This window comes from Pleurodeles waltl, chromosome 7 (genome assembly GCF_031143425.1).
Source record: "Pleurodeles waltl isolate 20211129_DDA chromosome 7, aPleWal1.hap1.20221129, whole genome shotgun sequence".
NCBI lineage: Eukaryota > Metazoa > Chordata > Amphibia > Caudata > Salamandridae > Pleurodeles > Pleurodeles waltl.
In genome coordinates this window covers 981,862,951-981,886,271 of record NC_090446.1, presented here as the reverse complement: position 1 = coordinate 981,886,271, position 23,321 = coordinate 981,862,951, and the positions used below count along the sequence as shown (strand labels likewise).

Sequence of the window (23,321 nt, the reverse complement as noted above, 5' to 3'; positions counted from 1 at the left end):
CTAACTAATGTTTGCCCAAACACTTAGGCCCTCATTATGAGGTTAGCGGTTTTGGAGCAAGACCACCATGCGAAATGCCACCACCATACCACCAGTGGTGGCAGTACAGCGTCTGCCATCTTACGAGTCACAAAGAAGCAAACGCCCAAATCCAGCCACAAAACCAACACCGCCAGTCCGACCTATGGCAAAAGAGTGACTGTCCAACCTCCCGTCCCGCCACGCCGACAACGTTCCAACCGCCCCATTACGAGTCAGTTCCCAGCACAGCAGCACTTGCATGGCCGTAAACCATTGGCGGTTCACACTGCTGCGGTACAAAAAGGCACTGCCAATACTAGCCTATACCAAATTGGACAGTTTGAATCTGCTACACCTGAAACACATGCACGCACCACACACACCTGCTCACTGTACTATAAAACACCCCCTCACACACACCCACCCACAATCCTTTGCAACTCCCACGACCAGCCACCGAGACACAGGCCACGAAGGACATCCCATACACTACAAACATCTTCACATTGCACACTTAGCACACACCACCAGCCACCTGTCCCACTTTCAAACACCCCCACATCACCAATCCCCCACACTTCACACTACCCGCCCAGCACACCCCTCAACAACAAGCTGCAGATCATGGTGGATGAGATCATTAGAGAACCGCCACTACTGATGGGAGCTGTGGTCCAGCAAACATCGATGGCCAGGAAAACTGAGTTATGGCACAGGATTGTCGACAGTGTCAACTCTGTCAGCACCTATCCACGCACAAGGGAGGATATCAGCAAGAGGTGGAACAACCTCAGGGGGAAGGTCTATTCCATGGTGTCCAGGCACCAGATCGCCGTGAGCAAGCCTGGCGGTGGACCCCCACCGCCTCCCCTTGAGTTGACATCCTGGAAGGAGAAGGTCTTGGACACCATGCATCCTGAGAGCCTGTGGAGAAGTGTGGCACAATGGTTAGAGCGCAGACCCTGATGCAGAGATCTGGCCTGGGACCAGGGTTCAATTCCCGCCTCGGCATGTCTTGGGCTCAGTTCCCTTGGACCAGATAATTCTCACCACGGTGCCTAATCTAATTAATGGGTCCCACTCTGTAACTCTGGGCAATAGCTTGCTTAATCTCCACAATGGCCCTGACAGCGCTTGGATGCCTGGCTTCACCGAGGGGGTTGCCCAGGAGTGGGCGCTTCACAGGGAAAAGCAAGGAGGGGTTCCACAGCGGTATGCGTACAGCGCCTTGAGACCCTAACGGGTGAGTAGTGCGCTATACAAGTGCGAAGTTTACAGTTTACTGGTCTCATCGGAGGTCTCGACTCTGGTAAGTCATTCAATTCCCCCCCCAAGGCCCCAAACAATCCTGTCCAACATGCCTCCTCACCACTCTCCCAATCTACTCCTTCACACACCACTGCACCCTTCCCAATCAGCCTATGCCTCTCACATGCATGCCAAACCACCCCTCTCCCACCATCCCAATACACTACCGCCCCATGCATGGATAGACAATCACAATGTGTAGAACCACAACTCCCACAATGCATCAATCCTCACACAGAAATAAAATAACAGTCCTACAACAAAGTGGGGTAGCTGCACGGGCAATCGTACCACAGCCCACTCCTACTGGTTGCCACAACAGCATCCCACCATATGGCAATGACAGCAGTGCCAACCACCATCCACAACCCACCATGGCACAGGTTACCAGGCAAAATCCCCATACCCAAATCAATGTCTGCAGTGCTGCTGCTGTCAGTGCCATCACAGGGAAGCAAATCGGGCCACTGATTGCACCACACCATGGAAATGACAACTACACCAGCGGCACAGGGGGCTAGGGAACGGTGATCCAAGGGTCGGTCTAGCCTCAACACCAGACTGGCCAGGAGGCCCTCACCCAAGTCCTAGGTGCATACCACCAAACCCAGGACACCATGGCCCAGGTCCTCGCCACCATGCAGGAGACAGGAGGCTGCAGAATGGTCACCATCAGGAGGCCATGCAGCAGTGGCAGACCCACAATGCCACCATGGCCTACATAGCAGGGGTGCTGAAGGAACTCACCACCATCCAGTGTCAGTCCACCTCCCACCAGTAGGCCCCTTCCAATAGCCAAAACCCATCTGAGCCCTCCACGTCTGTGGTAGGTAGTGGCATGGGGGCCCTGTCCCAGGACCCGCAGGACACCAGCACCCCTCCTGCTGTAGCTGAGGAGCTCCCGCACAAGCGAGGATGTCCAACCAGACATCCAGCCGGAACTGATGCCAAGACGAAGACCACTGTCAGGAAGTGACCCTTTCCTGAACATTCTCCCCTGTGTGTCACTGAGACACCCTCTTGACTGTCCACTGTCATATCTCTGTTGTCCCAAGGCCATCATACTGGGCTGCGACTACCCACTGCTGACCTATATACCAGTGGCGGTTTCTGCATAAGGGCGTCGGGGCTCCGCCCTCCTAAATTCGTAACAAAAAAAAAAGTGAAAATAAACTCCCCTTAATCCCTAAAACAAAAATGCACACAACTCTTCTTGGGGCTGGGGCCTGGCTCGGGCTACTGTGTCACGTGACAAGAGACTGGCAGGATCAGGCCAGGCCCTCCCCTGACTGAGTCTATGTTTGCCGGGCGGATAAGCTCACAGCCTGAGGCCTGTGAGGTCATCAGCTCGGCAAAGACATAGCTCCGAGGACCAGTCTCCACCCCCTAATGACGTGTGGATAAAGTTTGCCCCGGGCGCTTCAGGCTGAAGCCCTGTAGCGCTAGGGGCTTCACGTCAGTCAGGATAGTGGAGGATGGTCACCCCACCCTTTCCCAATTCGTCACGGAGGGTGAGTCCAGCCCTGTGACAAGTTGGGAAATGTGGGCGGGGTAGAGGCTGCAGGCAGCACTCTCAAAATCGAGTCTGCGCAGTTTGTGTTACTAACTGCGCAAACACGAGGTGTCTGCTTCCCGCGCTGCTGTTGGGAGCCAGTAGGACGGTAGAATCCCTTCTTCTAAAGAAGTGAAGAAAGAGAGGATGCAGCAGTTCCCAGCTCCAGTCTGTGAGTAATAAGTTTCCAACCCGCGGTCGGTGGCGCTTGACTTCCTCATATTTCAAGTGCACAGCCATGGCCTCTCTCCCTCAACATTTTCTGTCCCTGTGTGCTTTGTATTGTAACTGTCAGCCAGTTTTCGAGTTGTTAAGGGTGAGCGCAGAAGGCAAGAGGGCAGACGTTTTTTTTCTCTCCCAAAAGCAACAAGTTTTGCTCTCGATTAGTCAGGTGATTTTGCCAGACCCGGCAACTCCGAGAAAGGAAATTTTTTTTAGCGAGGCTGGTGTTTGTAGCGCGTCCTGACTGCGACCTTCTCCCATGAACATGAGCCCGGCGCGGGTCCTGTGGGCAGTGGGCTTGGTGTGCTGCATGGGTGAGCTGTGTTTTCAGTGCACTTCGTGAGTTATTCTGTGGTGTTCGTTTGGGTGACAGTAGGTGGCTCGGGGTACCTGCAGCAGTGCAAAAAAAACAATGGATTACCTAACTCAAGTAAATTGTGTCGCTATCAAATTTGGCTAATACAGAGCTATAAAGCTGAACCTGTTAACCGTGAGCCCCGAGATCTGCTGTGTTTCTTTGGATTCGCTACGTGTTGTTTTCTTGGTATCGAAGAAAGACACAAAATGTGCCATTGATTTACTTTTAACTGTTAGCTTGCTGGCATGGAGATTTTAAGATATGCTGCTGATTCCTATTGGAACTCTGTAAATGCGCATACTCCACCCATAAGCACTGCTTTGCTACACAGACCTGGCTGAGATCTGTTTTATGGCTTAAGAACTCCCTCATGAATAAAGAAGGCTGCAGGGGTAGAGTGCGTAATACATATTTAAAAGGGAGCGTGACAAAGCTGTGCTGCGCCTTCTGTATGGTTGTTAAAATAATTGATGGTTTCACCTGTGGAGACTAGTGAGCCGGGATCAATGGATCATGGGAGCCATTCTTAACTCTGTGTTTGCAGGCTACAGGTTTGTGACTCTAATTTGGCATCTTTTATGTACACATTGTGTGATCCTTGGATAATTACTTCAGATATGAGTACCTTTGTTTCCTTCTTTTAGAGAACTGGGCGACCATAGAATAAATTCATGTCGCAAGGTGTGAAAAAGTAAATACTCTGCGGCTAAGAAAGTTCAGTCACTCTGCGAGCACAGTGCTAGGTGTGTGGGTGGAAAAGATACAAGAGTCATTGTTCCCTGAGCAGTATGCAGATAGAACAAGACATACATTGTATGCGTGGCATAACGCTGGACCACACATCAGTAGGCTAATGCAGGTTATGCACTGAGAAGTTCTGTGGTGTGTCAAGAGGCAACATTAAGGTTGCTCTCAGTACCCTCACTATCTCCCTTTGGGGGTGCGTTTGGAAAGCCTTTCACCTTCCCTACCTTTGGAACTTACTACTGTCAGCCAGACCTGGAACACAGAAAATCATGAGTACTTGCTGTCAGTCAGTTCGGGGCTACTAGGATAAGAGATCCCTTCTAAGACAGACACCATCCAGGGAGCAAAGGCCGCAGGTGAGTGGCACACAACACTGAGGTAGTCTCATGGCGATGCGTCACGTGTGGCATACTTTGGCACAGTGCTCCTGTGTGGAGCTGAAGGGAGTGTGAGTTTATCACTGTGCCTGTCAGTCCATCAAAAACGTGTTCAGAATACATAGCCATCCAATCCTTGGCCTCTTTGCACAGTATACAGGGGAGTGGTCACATGTAGTTGTAATTGTGATTCTGTGCAAGTGCGTATGATGGGGCCCCCATTATGGGGGTACACAGTCTTTAAAATAATGTCAAGGTGAAAGTAAAAGAAAATGCAGTGCTCGCTCGCTACTTAAAAGTAATTCCTAACTTTGACGCCCCACCACATTCAAATGTCACTAGCCGCCACTGCTATATACTCAGATGAACCCACCTGCCTTGACCCCACCCTTCACCCCTTGAACTTGTCCCTCCCAAATAAAGACCATTGAGCACAGTTACTGTCTATGGAAAGATATTGCCATTGCATGTGCATCAGGCAACCCATTGTGATGCAAATATATGTGAGAGTGACAGAAGGGGTAGCAACATGCAGCAACGATTACAGGGGAGCGGGCAGTGGCTGGAGACATGTGTCAAGGGAGGCAACAGGTGAGGCAGGGACCAGAGTGCACCACAACAATGCCCTGTAAATGGAACAAGACCGGGACATCAATCACAAAAGGAGTCACATATACCTAGTCAGCACACATGCACTGTAAGTACAGGAAGCCAAGGCTCAGAAGGCAACTCAAGTCCCCAAACATATGCTCATAACAAATCCACATTCCCAAAACATACCTCCCCAATGGTCCCTCCCCCGCACCAAACAGATCCAAACGTGAGGCAGTTCCCACTGGCACACACAGTGATGTTGCACAGCCCCCCATTGTTGATTCCCAGGAGAGGATGTAATACAGAGGAATTCACCTAGTGCAGCACACATGGAGCACTGGATCTGCCAGTTCAGGCAAGAATGGTTGTGCACATAGATGTCACTGGTGCAGCAACACAACAGTAGGTACAGAATGGCACTGACCTGTGCACAGTAAGGAACCAACTCATTGGCACATGTAATCCACGCCCTAAGCCACCCAGAGTCAGAGCTGCACATAATCCATACAGTGGTTACAGACACCAGGTGGCAGCATGGCACAAGGCAGACATTTGTACAGGTCACATCCAAGACAATTGACTTATACCTCTGTGGACGTATTGTTGTATCAACTCTGCTCTGGAGTCAGCTGCATCCTCATCATCTTCCTCCTCATCACTCCCCATCACTCCCCATGTCCCCTTCATCAGCCACTGATACAGGTGCCACATCCTCTGCATCCAGCAATGGAATGTGACGCCTGAGGGCCAGATTGTGTAACATGAGCAGGCAACAATGATCTGGCACACTTTATGTGGTAGAGTAGGGCACCTCCGGATATGTGCTGATACCGAAATGTAGCCTTTAGCAGGCCAGTGGTCCTCTCAATGCCCCGTCTTGTGCTACTGTGGGCCTTATTGAAACTATTTCCAGCAGCTGTAGTCAGATACCTCACTGGTGTCAGTAGCCAGGGAAGGTTGGGATAACCAGACTCACCTGTGTGCACAGAGGTAAGAGCCATGTCAAGTCCGGGAGGGTGATAGGACAGATCATGAAGGGTGTTGAGAGCTGAGGTGCTGTTCCACAGAATGTATGAGTCATGCACAGAACCAGGGAACTTTGCAGTCACTTGTGTGATATATTGGTTAGCGAGACACACCACCTGTACATTGATGGAATAGAAGTTTTTATGGTTCGTGTGCACTTGTTCACTCCTCCTGGGTGGCACCATTGCAATATGGGTGCCATAAATGGCCCCTATCACATGAGGTACATGGGCCAATTCGTAAAATGCAGCTTTGATGGTGGCCAAATCAGCACTTTGGGGGAACCTGATGAAGCTGGGCAGATGTTTTAGCAGGGCACATAGTACATCCCCCAGGACGTTGCTGAACATGGGCTGTGACATCCCTGCTGCCAAGCCCACTGTAATCTGGAACGACCCTGAGGCAAGAAAGTGGAGGACTGACAACACCTGTACTGTGGGAGGGATGGCATTGGGATGACGAATGGCAGGCAGCAGATCCGGCTCCAACTGGCTTATCAGCTCCATGATGGTCTGACCTTTCATACGATAGGTCTGAATGATGTGTCGCTCTTCCAAGGTGGCAAGGTCGACTAGGGACCTGTACACCACAGCATTCCTCATCCTCACCCTTCCAATGTACCTGGGATAGGAGGGAGTAGGAATCATGATGTACACCATTGACTGTGTGGACGTAGCTGTGCTGTGCACACGTAACAAAATTAAATCAATAACACACTTTAAATGCACTCTCAATTCACGTTGCGCATGTAAAATGGCAGCCGTCTCCTGCATGCACAGGACATATGGAAGTGAGCCCATCCCACTGGTGTAACACGTCATGGCAGTAGGCAGTCGCAACCGCCGTCCAACTCCTCATCGGTTAACATTGTTGCCTGTGGGAGACAGGAGCCAATGCTGATCTCCGGTGACGGTGATGTCCTCTACGGATGTGACCGCCATTTCATGTGCTCAGGCTCACTTGACTCCTGACATTCGTGCACAGTAGACCTCCACTGCATGTGCTGCTGTGTTCTGACTCTGATTGCCAATATGCCACGTCCTGCAGGAGATAGGGCCCCAGCCTTTACCCAGGAGGAGTTGGAAAAGCGTGTGGACGAAGTCCTACCTCTGTATGGACAGTTGTATGGGGCACCAGAGCAGAAGGTGAGGCCAGTGTCACGGTCCTGTCTGTGAGTGGTGCGTATGGGGACGAGGGCCTTGGGACGAGGCAGTGTGACTGGTGAATGGACATGGGTGAAGAGTCAGAGGATATGTGTATTGTGAATTTTGGGTGTGGAAGTGAGATGTGTGCTGTCCACTGCTGTCGATGTGTTGCCACGCTACATGATTTTGTCCTTCTGTCTGTGTCAATCAAAATAAGGGGATATGGCGTGGCATTGCCCAGCAAGTGCAGACCCTGGGGGTCCATGCCTGATGGAGCACCTACTGCAGAAAGCAGTGGGAGGACCTGAGACGGTGGGCCTGGACGACCACGGAGGCCCAGCTGGGGACATCCTCACAACGAGGGAGGGTTGCCCTTATGGACCCTGACCCCCCTTATGGACCGCATTTTGGCGGTGGCATACCCTGAGATGGATGGGTGCATGAGGGCAGCACAGCAGCCACAAGGGGGCGAGTACACACTCTGACTTACATTATGTGTTGCCCTAGTTGCTCAGGATGTGCACTTTTGGAAGGCTGTAGCATGGGTGCTATGCTGTGCTTAATTTGTAAATTAAAACGTGGCAGTGCTCAAAGACCTCTTCTTAAACATGCGGCTGCTGCAATTAAATGTGATAGCACAAAATACTGAGAGAGTGCAATCCTGAATTCATCTCAGGCCTCTTAAATCCATTTACAGCCACTCCCTACCCCTTCAGCTCACTCTTGCAGTTTTCTTCTTTTGCCCTTTGTGGCGCTTTTTCATTTTTCTCTTCCTCTGACTTTCCCATATGTGTCTTTTGCTCGCAGTAAATGCTTGAGGCAGCAAAGTAAGCGCCGGCCCTCGACTATAAGTGCTGGTGCTTAGCACCGGAAACAACAAGCACAAATTAAGCACTGGTGCTATGTAGATACATGTCCTCTATAAGTATTAGGCAACCAGGCAGGATTTTAATCATAGATGTGTGACCATGCCATACAGTCAGTTTGTTGAGGGTCACTTATCTCCAATGTGGTATCTGTGCTGTCAACTACTACCAAGATGAGCTTGGCAGCTCATGGCAACAGGGTCACAGCAAATATTGTGGTATATTGACTGAAATGCTCAGAACAGTCCCTAGAGGGTACCACTATAAAAATAACATTTGTAAGAAACATGGTCACGTATCCATACAGTCAGCCCCTAGAGGGCATAATGACATGAAAACAGAATGGCAGGAAATAATGCAGTGTACCCATATATGTAGCCCCTAGAGGGTGTAGTGCCAATGAGAAAATGACAGGTTCCATAGTGTCTGCAGAATTACACAGCTGCAGAAAGTGTGGCGCTTTTACCGAAAACTTTAGAGGTTTGGCGGGAGGGTTTGGGCAAAAATAAGACATTGCATTTGGAAAAGTAGAACTGAAAATCTACAGGACAGATGAAAATCTAAAGCTTTCAGGACATGAAAATATATACCTATGTTATACTGCTCTGAAGTATGGATCAACCGGAGAAAAACAGAAGAGGTGATGATAAAGGGGCAGATTGGCAGGTGAGCACCATTTTGGTTGGTGTGACCAGGGCCTAGTTTCAACAGTTGTACAAACTCATATTCATTAGACACACTTTTTTGGGTTGAGGTGAGAGCAAAATGTTTGCTCACCCACCTCCAACTGCCAACTTTCACACCCTGCTTTAACAGCACTCAACTAGTGAATATTGTAAGAGGAGTCTTGATTCATGTTGGTTGAGATGTTTTTTTTCTGAGACAGTACAAGTACTTATAGTGCTTCTGGTGTATTGTATGTATGTTGAAGCTGGGGAGGAACATACACACATTAAAAAACTCTCCTCAGAAAGGCATGGTAAGTTTTCGTGAAACTTTTGAAGCAGCAGCTCTTAGAAAATACTTGAGCAGTACTATCAACTCGTACCACCTCAAATATTCTACCTCCAAGCAAGAGGTTCAAGCTAACAAAGGAAAGCACGGGACAAGGATACACCATAAATCCTGTATAAAGCAAGATAAGGGTGGCACCTGACTGAGCAAAGCGCAACCTTGTTCTTTAACCTAATACTGAAGCCTTCCAAACATATATAGGTGAACAATGATTTTGGGTCACTCTCGTGACTTAGAAGTTTAGCAAACAGATGACCCTGTGCAGATAAATTTCTGGCTTTTCAGATGCTGAGCACTAAGATCTCACGTTAACGGTATGCAGCAATTAACAATCGATCAATCATACATAATTAATACTGGACCGCATGAATCACACTTCTCAAAAGTTCTACATTATCCACCCAATCTCCTCTGTAAGCAGCAAGACTCAACTCCTATTTATTTAAAAAAATGTCTAGCTCCAGGATTAAGATCACTATACCTGCTCCCTTCTCTATCCGCTGCTTTGTCCTGGCAATAAAGGTGAATTCTTCGAACTGGATGAACCACACTAAGATCTACATCTCCTACATACTTGGCAAAGAAATGAAGTCTTAGGCAAAAACAGAAATTGTAGGAACAAAGAAGTATCTGATAGAGACTTCTAGTTGCAGATTCCTTACCTTAGAATTTCCCCCAGGCGTCAGACTGGATCTGGAGATTTTTCTTCGAGCAATACCCTTGTGCGTCGGTAGGTGGCGTCTGTCAACTCCGCGGGCATCGTTGGCATCGTAGTTGGCGTGATGGCGTCGGGAGCAGTACATAGACGCCGCCCTCGCGCAGTGACATCAGTTCTTTTCTTTCTGCGCCACGCGCTGATCCGGAGAAGAGCTACCATGGTTATTTTTTGGCCAAATTCAACAGTTTTGTCGAGTTTTTCTGTGAAAATTTGGTGCATCGAGGATGTCCCCGAAGACCGGTTTCAAGCCGGGCAAGGACTGTCATCGTACGATGTCAGTGATGGATCCTCATCGGGTTTGTCTGTGGTGTCTCGAGCGCGACCATGAACCAAAGTCGTGCTCCGAGTGCCTGGCCATGCACCCGAAGGCTTTTAGGGAGCGGTCCCTAAAGCTCCAGGCAGCCCAGCACTCTACTCCGTGTGGTTCCTGGTCTCGCTCAAGAGGAAGGTCTCGAGATCGGTCGCGGAGTCATCACCACTCGTCTTCTTCCAAATCCTCGGGTCAAGGTAAGAAGAAGAAGAAGTCGCAGAAGTCCCATCGCTCTCCGGCTTCGCCCCGTCGCTCAGCCAACGTGATGCAGGAGGAGCGTCCACGCACAAGGTCTCCGTCCTCGGAGCCTGCGTCTGGGTCAGCTCCACGCTTCCCCGAGTTTTCCGGAGCCGGAGCGACCCCCGCCCAGCTTAAAGAGTTTTATGAGGCCATGCGCCTCATCTTTGGGCGGTCCGACCCCGATACGGCGCCTTCGGGCTCAAGGGGTTCGGCTGAGGGGCCTTCGGGTTCCGCGCCGGCAGCTTCGGCTCCGGCCACCGAAGTCACCTCCGTGTCCGCACCGGCGCCGGTTGCATCCTTAAGACCTTCCCCGGCGCCGGGTCTCGACGTCGACCCAATTCTCATCCCTGATGACTCAGTCGGAGCAGCGAAGGCCGCCGCTGCCTTCAGCTTCGATGGGGCTTCTTCACCCCAGGTCGGATTTGGACCCTTTTTCTTATGGGCACAAATATGGGGAGGGATTGGAGGGGTCCCTGGACCCTTATGACTACCAGGATGACCATTCTATGGACTGGGCTCAGGAATTGGGCGAAGCCAGTGTTCTGGATACTTCTCCTGACACTGGCATGCTGTCTCCTCCTACTGTGGCTACGGCGGAGGGAGCAACTTATGGTATGGTGGTCAGTAGGGCAGCTGAGGTCCTTGGTCTCGAGCTTCCCACTGTTGAGGTCAGGTCTAATCTCCAGACGGAGATGCTTCAGCCTGGAGCTTCTACTTCAGAACCCCTTTTGCCGTTTAATGAAGCCCTCACGATGTCCTTTTGGGTACCTGGTCCAAACCCAACACAGGGGCTCCTGTGAATAGGACTATTGAACGCTGCCATCAGCCCACTCCGAACGACCCTAAATTCCTGTCCCAACATCCCACGCCTGAGAGTCTTGTTATCCAGGCTTCCTCTTCTTCAGGCGCATTCTCTTCCGCACCCCCAGATAGGGAACCCAAAAGGCTAGAACAGTTTGGCAAGAAGTTGTTTTCTTCCTCCAGTCTTGCTCTGCGGTCTGTGAACAACGCATGTCTTTTGGGCCGCTATACCCACTCTTTGTGGGATACGGTTGCGCAGGTCCTGCCGCAGATAACGGAGGAGGCCCTTGCTATCGTCTCCCAAGCTGTGAACGATGGGAGAGATGCGGCAAAGTTCAGAAATCCGTTGTGGGCTGGACACGACCGACTCTCTGGGCAGATTGGTTGCTACGACTGTGGCCTTACGATGCCACACCTGGTTGCGTACTTCTGGTTTTTCGGGGGATGTCCAGCAGTCACTCATGGACATTCCCTATGATGGCTCACGTCTCTTTGGAAACAAAGCAGACTCTGCCTTGGAGAGATTCAAGGATTTCTGGGCTACGGCTCGGTCCCTCGGTCTTTCCTGTGCCCCTCGCCCCCCACAGTCTACTTTTCGCTCCTTTTGTGGCCACGGAAGGGCCTCCCTGTCACGTCGTCTACCCAGCCATTGTGCCACCCACGCTGTTCAGCCTCTGCGAGGACGTGGAATCCCACGTGGCCGTGGGACAGAGAACCGGAGGTCTGCCCAGTCCACATCTGGCCCCGCTGCAGCCTCCAAAATCTCCTAGTCCGTCCCCTCACTCCCGTTCAGTTGATGGCAGGATTCGCCATCACCTTCCCCACTGGGAAAACATCACCACGGACAGGTGAGTTTTGCAGACAGTTCGAAAGGGCTACTCCCTCCCTTTCGAATCTGCTCCACCAACCATGCCACCATCCTTCAGTCACCTTCCAGAGGATCATTTGGCGCTTCTCCGCCAGGAAGTCGCAGCTCACTTGGCCAAGGGAACTATAGAAAAGGTCCCTGTGCCAGAAGTAGGTTGTGGTTGTTATTCCCGCTACTTTCTGATACCAAAAAAGGACAAGGGCTTACGTCCTGTCCTAGACCTTCGGGACCTAAACTACTTCCTCAAGATCGAGAAATTCAAAATGCTCACCCTGGCTCAGGTTCTGTCTGCCTTGAACCCAGGAGACTGGATGGTAGTGTTGGACTTGAAGGACGCTTATTTCCACATCCCCATCCTGCCTGCCCACAGATGTTACCTACGTTTCGGGGTAGGTCACGAGCACTTTCAGTTTACTGTGCTCCCCTTCGGCCTTACTGGCACCCCTCGGGTGTTCACGAAAGTGATGGCGGTGGTTGCAGCTCATCTGTGCAGGTTAGGGGTCTCAGTCTGGCTGTTGAAGGCGGACTCGCCCCAGAAAGTTGTCTCCCACCTTCAGACTACAGGGTTCACTATAAACGTGCACACACTGGGGTTCACTATAAACATGCCAAAGTCACACCTGACTCCCTCTCAAACGCTCCCTTTCATCGGAGCGGTTCTGGACACAGTGCAGTTTCGGTCTTATCCTCCCGAAAAGCAAGTCCAAGACATTCAGGCTATGATTTGGATCTTTCAGCCTCGGTCTTGGGTTTCGGTGAGACTGACTCTGAGGCTGCTGGGCCTCATGGCCTCCTGCATCCTGCTAGTATCACATGCCAGATGGCATATGCGGGACCTGAAGTTCCAGTGGGCGCAGCATCAGGGGAATCTCTCCGACATGGTCCAGATCTCGGAGGGGACTGAGAAAGACCTGCAGTGGTGGCTTTCGAATCCACATTGAGTCCACAGCAGATCCCTCTCCCTTCCCCAACCAGATCTCTCTATAGTGACAGATGCGTCACTTCTGGGTTGGGGCGGCCACATGGGGGAGGCGGAGATCAGAGGACTCTGGTCTCTGGCGGAGTCTGGGCTCCATATCAATCTTCTGGCGCTCCAGGCATCAGGCTTGCGTTGAAAGCATTCCTTCCCTCTCTCAGAGGGAAAGTGGTGCAGGTGTATACGAACAATACTACTGCCATGTGGTACTGCCACAAACAGGGTGGAGTAGGGTCCTGGACCCTGTGTCAGGAAGCACTACGCCTCTGGACATGGTTGAAACATCAGGGCATTACCCTGATGGTTCAACATCTGGTGGGCTCCCTCAGCGCCAGAGCGGACGAACTCAGCCGTCGATGCACAGCTGGTCACGAATGGCTTCTCCATCTGGAGGTGGCGCACGGTCTTTTTCTGCAGTGGGGAGAGCCTTGGTTAGATCTGTTCGCCTCCGCAGAGAACGCGTAATGTCAGCTGCTTTGTGCGTTGGAGTTTCCAAGGCGGCACTCGCTCAGAGACGCTTTTCATCTCGAGTGGAACTCCGGCCTTCTTTGCGCGTTTCCACCTATACCTCTTCTGTCCAGAGTTCTCAAGAAAATCAGGATCGACCGGGCCCAAATCATCTTGGTGGCTCCAGACTGGGCACAGAGGGTATGGTATCCAGAGCTATTGAGCATGTCCATCGATCCTCCACTCAGACTGCCTCTTCGGGCGGATCTTCTGCCGCAGCAACAGGGGACAATTCTTCACCCGAACCTGTCCAACCTCCGCCTTCATGCATGGAGATTGAGTGGCGACAGTTGATGGCTTTTGCCCTTCCATCCGAAGTCTGCAATGTTATCTTGGCAGCCAGGCGTCCATCTACCAAAACTGTCTACACCTGTTGTTGGAATAAATTTGTGGCATGGTGTACTAACAAATCTGTTGATCCCGTTTCTGCCCCTCTGTCCGAGGTTATTCTGTTCATTCTTTCTTTGGCCCATCAGGGCTCTACTTTGGGCACCCTTAAAGGGTATTTATCTGCCATTTTGGCCTTTCTTAGGCTACCTGATCAGCCCTCACTCTTTAAATCTCCTATTGTGAGTAGATTCCTAAAGAGACTCACCCATTTATTTCCTCCCACTCCATTTATCATGCCTCAGTGGGACCTCCATGTTGTACTTACTTATTTGATGTGTTCTCCCTATGAGCCAATGCATAATTGTCCCTTGCGGCTCCTTACCTTCAAACTGTCTTTCTTGTTGCAATCACCTCTGCTCGCAGGGTGAGTGAGCTTCAGGCCCTTTCCTCAAAGCCTCTATACTTGTCTGTGCACCGTGACAAAGTAGTGTTGCACACTAAGGCTTCTTTCCTTCCTAAGGTGGTTACACCCTTTCATGTAGGCCAGTCCATCACTCTGCCTACTTTCTACACACCCCTGCATCCTTCCCATAAGGAGGAGAGACTCCACCGTCTGGACCCAAAAAGAGCGTTGATGTTCTACCTCAATTGTACTAAAGATTTCCGGGTGGACGATCAACTCTTCGTTGGGTATGTGGGTACAAAAAAAGGGAAGGCGGTGCAAAAGCGTACCATCTCTCGATGGGTGCTTCTTTGCATCAAAATGTGCAATGCTCTGGCCAAGAAGCAACCTCCTGAGTGCTTGTGTGTTCATTCCACCAGAGCAACTGCTGCTTCCCTTCCACTGCATCAGCACGTGGAGTTCCTGTCCTGGATATCTGCCAGGCAGCTACATGGGTGTCCCTGCACAAGTTTGCTAAGCACTACTGTCTGGACAGTCAGGTCCGTCGGGACGGCTACTGTGGTCGTTCAGTCCTGCAGGACTTCTTAGTATGATCTTAGTTCGCAGCCCACCACCGAGGATGGCATTGCTTGGGTATCTATTCTAAGGTAAGGAATCTGCACTTAGAAGTCTCTATCAGATGTACAAGTTACTTACCTTTGGTAACAACATATCTGGTAGAGACATATTCTAGTTGCAGATTCCTTACCGCCCACCCATCCTCCCTGCTTGCGAACTGATTTCTAGGGATAGGGATTCCCCCTTTCAGGTTCTTAGCTCTGGCGCAACAATCTCAGTGTTCTTAGCGGCTCTGAGCTTTGGCGTGGAAAGTCGTTAAAAGAAACTGACGTCACTGTGCGAGGGCGGTGTCTATGTATCCAACATCATCACGGCAACTACAACGCCAATGATGCCCGTGGAGTCGACCGATGCCACCTACAGACGCGCAAGGGTATTGCTTGAAGAAAAATTTCCAGATTCAGTCTGACCCCTGGGGTAAATTCTAAGGTAAGGGATTTGCAACTAGAATATGTCTCTACCAAATATGTCGTTACCGAAGGTAAGTAACTTGCACGTTTGTGCTATTATTGAAGAAACTCATGAAACAAAACAAGGACAACACATGCTTCTGTGAAGCACCCCTAAGAGCCTAGAACATCCTCCTCCCAGAACCCATACCAACCTCTCATATAGCGTTCAAGAAATGCATGAAAATGTCTCATTAAATAAATATACTATGAACCTTACAGAGAATCAGCCTGCATCGCACGTGCATGTAAAATACATTGCCACAAGCTAGGTTATTCCTCTATCATTGACATAACCATTCAGGGACAGATGCAACTTTATATCAACATTTGCAATACGCAACAAGGGGGCAAGCGACATTTGCACCAACTGAGCAATTATACAATGACATTTTGTACCGTTGAATCAGTCTAGTTGTCAACTCAAAAATTGCAATGGTGCCAGAACACTCTGTTAATCTTGAAATGCGAGTGATCAATGTAATTTTTCCTGGAGACTACAGCAATGTACAGCCAATGTTATTTACTACACGAAGCCACTTACTGTGTGCAGCCCATTTGTACTAAAAAAAAAAAAACTCACACGGCAAAGTAGGAAGATTGAATATGTGCTTTGCACGCTTCTGAAAATTTGGACTCTTCCCTTCTGGCTAATGTGATCATTTTCAAAGAATCTGTATAGTTTAGGATGGTAGGGTGAGTGGTGAATGGTTGAGTAAATGGTTAGATGTGTTGGTGCAATGATGGATGTTTGGGTGAATGCTCATGTGAGTGAGTGGATAGACACCTGGGTTAGTACATGGATGGGCATCTGGGTGAGTAGTTGGATGGATGGATTGATGGATGAGTGAAAGGATGTTTTGATGGTTGCATACGTGCTACTCATGTGAGTTAGGTCTTAGATAATTGATTTGGTTAGTTGCTTGGATGGCTGGATGCTGTGTCCTTGGATGAATGGATCAGGTATGGCCTGAAAAACAGAAAGATATATATCGGTATAAGTATTCATGAAACGAAAAGTTAATACCGTATTGGATGTTTGGTTAGAACTGGTCTATTTTCACATTACAAATGTTGAAACAAAACTGTATATTTAATTGTGTGATGAAATTTGTTATTGTAAATATGTGTGTAGCATTTTTTGTAAACCACCAGAGACAGTATAAAAAAGACGGATGATAGTCAGGCATGACGGTGCGTGGTATTTTCATGGTTTGGTAGAAACACATAGACAGACTGAGACAGTCACAGTAAATTTGGAGCAATGACACAATGCACACATTTCGGATAGCTGAGAAGAGCAGCTAGGAAGTCACAGCAATGAAACCCAATATGGAAACCAAGACATCAACGAGGCTGAGAGAAAGAAAGCAATGAAATGGAGTGAGAAGAAGAAACAGAAAGAACAGTCCTTGAGGCATAATGTGTGACTTTAAAGTAAGAAACACTACACTATTCCTAGCATTAGCGAGATAATTTCATATACAACATAATTCTTGGAAGCAACCTCCTCACCGCTAAAATATTGTATTGTATTGTATTGTATTGTAATAGTATTTATAAAGCGCTTACTAGCCCTGACGAGGCGTCAAAGCGCTTTTCGGTGAGTAGCACGCTACTTCGGAACCCAACAAGAATTAGTGATGGATTAGTATCGGGAAATATGAGTACAGTTTTAGTATTATTATGAGTTAATTTGAGCCGCGGATATGAGAGTTTGTTAGTTAGATTGATTGGAGTAATGGAGGGGTGGAGGAGGAAGGAATCCAGAAGTGTTAATTGGGAGTATATGGTAATAGGATTTAGGCTTGGGGTGAGTAAAGGAGGATGGAGGAGGGAAGAGTCTGTGGAAGGGATTAGGGAGATCATAGTAGCAGGGTGAGATAAATGAGGGTGAATTTAGTAGGGTTGTTTGGGAGGTCATGATAGTAAAGTGAGGTTTGGTGAGTTAAATGTGGAAGCGGAGGGAAGAGCTTAGGCAGAGTTATTTAGGAGATGAAAGTAGTAGAATGGATTTGGGATGAGTCAGAGTGGGAATGGAGGATAGATTGATAGACATATGATGATGGGTAGATAAGTGTGATATAAGATGAAATAAGACAATTGCTTTCAAATTCTTATCGTCCTACATCTTGAAATATGTTTTGGAAATGGGCGAACAATTATATTGCTGGCCAGCCTAAGAAAAATTATGTACATTTTATTTTTAAAAAATAGTACCATGGCATTTTGCTTATGCATGCACTTTAAGGTTAAATTTCAGTTTTTATTTATTTAGATTTAAAAGTGCGCAGAAGTGAAAGAAAAGCAGATCTTAGCGCTTGATAGGGTAACATCAAATAATCAAAGCATAGAAACAATAAACATATTTCATTCGTGCTGTTGCGGGGCATGTGACGCAGCGGTAGAGTTCATGTGTTTCAAGTGGCTGGTGTTTGACGGGACTTGAGGCCTTGGGTGCTGCGAAGAAGCAGAAAGGTGACACGTAGGCGCTACAAGGCATGCATAAAAAACATGACTCCAAACATATGACTGCAGTGTGGACCTGACTCCAAGGACATTTGGAAAAGCTGGAGGGTCTATGCGCCTTCTCTTGGAGCCCGGCTCCTCCTGTCCTCCCACTCGCTCCATCTCACTCCATTCACACAGAATTGTGAGTGCCTGCTAACTAAAATTCAGAATTGAAAATTCAGAAAGTTGGCAAAACAGTTCAGTAAAAAAAACAGCTAAGAAACAAGGCGCTGGCGCTGAGCAAGACTGCGTGAACCCCAGCCTCGCCCCTTTCCCCTGCTCTGCGGATGGAGGGCCCAGCCGTTGCCATAGAGAAGGCAGACTATCAGAGCAGCGCCTTTGTGATGTGCCGAATCTTGTGACACCATTCAGCCTGTTCATTCTTTTTTTTTGAGACAGAGAAATGAATGGTCCCGAAAAAAGGCAATGAAAAAGATTAGCTTCTTCCTGGAAAGTCTGTTTTCACACAACCACTGAACTTGTGTTGCCGTGAGGAGAAAGGATCGCGGCTGGGATTAAAGGCAAAACCGAAACCGGGCGGGAGGAGGGACCATCACACACTGTAACAGGAGGAAGCGTGATGCATTGTGATGGCCAAAAAAAATGTTCGCTTAGTGAAATCCCTTGGGAGGGAACTAATCCACAAAATGGAGGGGCATTTTGAAAAACAGACCAATAAAAATGAAGCATTCAAGGCAAGCACAACAAAGAACAAATGGCAAGAGTGGGTGTGGTTAAAAGCCCATAGTGAATACAACAGGTCTTGCAGACAGCGCTTCGTGCTGCCAAGCTCAACCTAAAAAATTGTCTTTTTCACCTACTCATGGACAGAAATGGGAAAGTTAAAAGCTTTGTAATGCACCTCAGTCCTGATCTCCAGTACTGCTACTACTTCAGTATATGCCCGCAAATTATCTACAGTGGACCCATAGTGTATATCAGCAGCACCGCAGAATGTTTATTTTGTAATACCCTTCCTCCACTTCCATACTGTTATAATTGTTCTGTGCAGAGCTTTCACATTTCGCAGATTCATGCGTGAGCTCTTCCAGTCTAGTTTTTTTTCATGAGCAATCTGGGAATTGTAGGCACGGAGAGGAGAAATATTTTTCTCATAGAGAAAAAAACTGTTGCACAGGGAATTCTATGACCCCTAAGCGAAGATCTTCTCTATGCAGAACTCAATACATCATGAATAGGATTCTCCAGGGAAAGTCACATGCCCTTCCTAAGAGTACGCCTGAAAATGTGTGTCTGATGCAACTTTCCTGGCGTACTCCTGGGAATCTTTTGAAATAGAAAATAGTAGGACATAATAGATGTTAGACCTGACAGCCCTAGGGTGGTCACCCCTACCTTTTTGCCTGCCTCCCTCCCCCCCCTCCACTTTTTGACACTGTTTTTGATGGCTTTAGGACTCTGCGCACTTTACCACTGCTAACCAGTGCTAAAGTGCATATCCCTTAAAACATGGTGACATTGGCATACCCAGTTGTCTTATTTAAAGTGCACTACATGTGCTCAGGGCCTGTGAATTAAATGGTACTAGTGGGCCTGCAGCACTGATTGTGCCACCCACATAAGTAGCCCCTTAACCATGCCTCAGGCTTGCCATTGCAAGGCCTGTATGTGCAGTTTCACTGCCACTTCGACGTGGCAGTTAAAAGTGCTTGCCAAGCCTTAAACTCCCCTTTTCCTGCATATAAGTCACCCCTAGGTAGGCCCCAGGTAACCCATAGGGCCGGGTGCTGTGTAGGTAAAAGGCAGGACATATACCTGTGTAGTTTATATGTCTTGGTAGTGTGAGACTCCTAAAATTCATTTTACACTGCTGTGAGGCTTGCTCCTTTCATAGGCTAGCATTAAGGCTATCCTCATAAACTGTTTGAGTGGTAGATTCCGTTTAGAAAGGGGTAAACAGGTCATATTTAGTATTGCCAGAATGGGAATACAAAATCCTGCTGACTGGTGAAGTTGGATTTTATATTACTATTTCAGAAATGCCTCTTTTAGAAAGTGAGCATTTCTCTGCACTTAAATCCTTCTGTGCCTTACAATCCACGTCAAGCTAGGTTAAGTTCCCATGTGTATATCACTCAGACAACCCCAAACACAGGATGCTCAGTCACACCTGCACACATCTGCATACTGAATGGGTCTTCCTGAGCTGAGAGGGTGGAGGGCCTGACACTTACATGTCAAAGGACAGTGGATTGCCCTCACACAATGGACTGCCAAACCCCATACTGGCACCCTGGAGGACAGGATGGAACTGAAAGGGGACCTTGTGCACTTCTAAGCCATTCTTTGATGTCTTCCCCACTTCAAAGGCACATTTGGGTATATAAACAGGGTTCCTGACCCTACCAACTCAGACACGTCTTGACAAGATACCTCCTGGGAAAGAAACTCTGAACCAGAACCTGCTAAGAGAAGCTGCCTAGCTGTCCAAAGGACTCACCTGACGGCTTTGCTGAAAAGGACTGCTGCCTTGCTGTTGCCCTGCTGCCTTGCTGCCCTCTGGCCCTGCTGAGAAGTTCTCTCCAAGGGCTTGGATTGAGCTTGGCTCCTGTTTCCTGAAGTCTCAGGGCCAAAAAGACTTGCACAGAACTCCTTGTCCAAATCGACGCACAGCCTGCCGAAATCGACGCACAGCCTGCCCTGCGGTGAGAAAATCACCGCACGCCAAACTGGAACGACGTAGCCCGGCTCCCCGAGTGGAGATCGACACAGCGCCAGAATTGCGACTGGCCCACCTGATCGACGCATTGCTGAGCCGGAACGATGCAGTACGACCTCCTTTGAGAGTAATCGACGAAGCGCTTGGCGTGCGACCAAAATTTTCCTGCATCCCCCACTGGATCGACGCAGCTCCTATGACTTCGCTCTGGACACCCAGGAATTCTCTACATCGTCCCTGGGGTGTCCAAATATCCTGCAACCCGAAGAGGATTCAAGCTTGCGTGACGGAATATGACGCAAAGCCTTTGCCGCATGGAAAAAATCAACACATCGTCTGTGTGCACCCGGATATCCGATGCACACCTACCTTTTTCAATACATCTCTTCCTCTGCGGTCTTCGTGCGTGTAATGTTGATGCAAACCAGGTACTTTGTGCTTGCAAGAGACCATTGTTGTTTTAAAGAACTTAAAACACATCTTATCATTACAAAACTGATATTTTAACTTGTACTTATCAAATCTTGATCGTTTTGACCCTTAATCTACTCAGATAAATAGTCTATATTTTTTCTAAACCTGTGTGGTGTCGTTTTGTAGTGTTCCCACTGTGTTATTGCATGATTTATTGCACTAATACTTTACAAATTGCCTTCTAAGTTAAGCCTGACTGGTCAGTGCCAAGCTACCAGAGGGTGGGCACAGGATAATTTGGATTGTGTGTGACTTACCCTGACTTGAGTGACGGTCCTTGCTTGTACAGGGGATAACCTGACCGCCAACCAAAAACCCCATTTCTAACATTGGTCATCAGAGGTGAGGATAGTACTTGTATTTGTGCAGTAACATACAATAGCTATGTGTACACTACCTACCCACAGTTTAAGGTCAACCTGAGTTTTCCTCTTTTTCTGCAATTTCCCTGTTCTGCTTGACATTTTAACCTAGTCCTCTTACAACATGTCCCTGACTGGGTCCCAAACAGGAGCTGGAGAGTTTGACCTAGCCAAGCTGGAGACATACACTGTTAACCAGCTGAAAGGGTTCTGCAAGGGGATGGGAGTTCCTACCCAGGGTGCCTCCAAGAAGGAGGAGTACCAAAAGGCGCTGACGGCATGGGCAGAAGCCCGTTCACAAGAGAATGTTGAGGTGGAGGAGCCAGAGTGTGGCCCCTCACAGCATTTGCAACCAGCATTGGGGGATGTTACCCCTGGAATTGCGCGCCCCTGCTAAACCAGGAAGCAGTGTCTCTAATAATGGCCTGACCGCAGAGGAAAGTAGGGAAGAGAGAGAATTTCAACTGCAAATGGCAAGGTTAAACATGGAGGCAGAAGAAAGGAAAGCTCTGAGAGAGGCAGAGGTGTCAGCACCAGGGCAGTGCGCGCATTATTGGTGAATCGAATGCAAAAACCCAGCACTCTCAAAACAACGTAGTTTATGCATTGTGCTGATATGTTGTTGTTTAACCTTTTGCATTGCAGAGTTTAACCCTGAAGACTTATTTTTAATGTGTTTACAAATACTGTTCATTTGCAATGTGTTGCTGCAGGCTTTCAGAGTGTGTTAGGGTGTGGTCCCTTTCCAGGGCCTTCCAGAGACTTTCCCTGCAGCATGCCTGGGTGTGGTTGTGGGCTGGGCCAAGACTCTATAAAAGGGAGCCAGCCCAGCTCCAAGTGCTCACTATTCAGAGGTCCCGGTGCAGAGCAGCAGCTACTTCCTGAGCTCCTGTCCCGGTGGCCTATTTGATCTTCCAGGCCTCTGCCCTTCATTCTTCATTGGTGATCCTTGTTCTGGGCGGTAAGACGGGGTTGGGCTGACCTCCCGACGCCGTTATCGAGAACTTTCATATTCTTGGCCTAATTCTTTAATGATTAACAGATTACTTTGCGCGCTACCATTTCTTGACATTTGCATGGTGGCTTGTGAATCGGCAAGACGCGCGATTCGTTTCATGCTGATTTGATCTTGTTATTCATTGCGAGCTACCACTTCTTGACATTTGTATGGTGGCTTGCGAATCAGCAAGACGCGCAATTCGTTTCATGATGATTTGACTTTGTTGTTCATTGCGCGCTACCATTTCTTGACATTTACATGGTGGCTTAAGAATCAACAAAAGACGCGCGATTCGTTTCATGATGATTTGACTTTGTTATTCATTGCGCGCTACCATTTCTTGACATTTACATGGTGGCTTAAGAATCGGCAAAAGACGCGCGATTCGTTTCATGGTGCTTTAATCTTGTTATTCATTGCGCGCTGTTATTTCTTGCCATTTACATCGTGGCTTACGAATCGGCAAGAGGCGCGATTCGTTTAATGGTGATTTAACCTTGATATTCATTGCGTGCTACCATTTCTTGACATTTTACATGGTGGCACTCGAATCGACAAGACGCACGATTCTCTCTTCGAGCTTAATTCATGTTGTTTATTGTATGCCATTTATTCTAAGACATTTAGTAGGTAATATTCGAGTTGACAAGTTGTGTGATTTGTTTCCTGAATCCATATTGTGTTATTCATGGTGCACAATCCTTTTATGGTGTTTACTATATATATGAAAATCTGCAATGTGCGCAATTTGTGTTGAAACATTTCAAGAGAACACAGAAGACCAGAGTTTCTAGATGTAATATTGCATGGTCCTAGTATGCATTCTCAAAAAAGGATTCATATG

General features: G+C 48.5%; 1 protein-coding gene across 3 annotated transcripts in view; it reads left to right on the top strand.

Annotated features, from left to right (window-relative positions):
• The window catches only part of PDE6G (phosphodiesterase 6G), a 209,350-nt gene that overhangs the window by 24,982 nt on the left and 161,047 nt on the right, over positions 1–23,321 (top strand). The window lies entirely within an intron of this gene.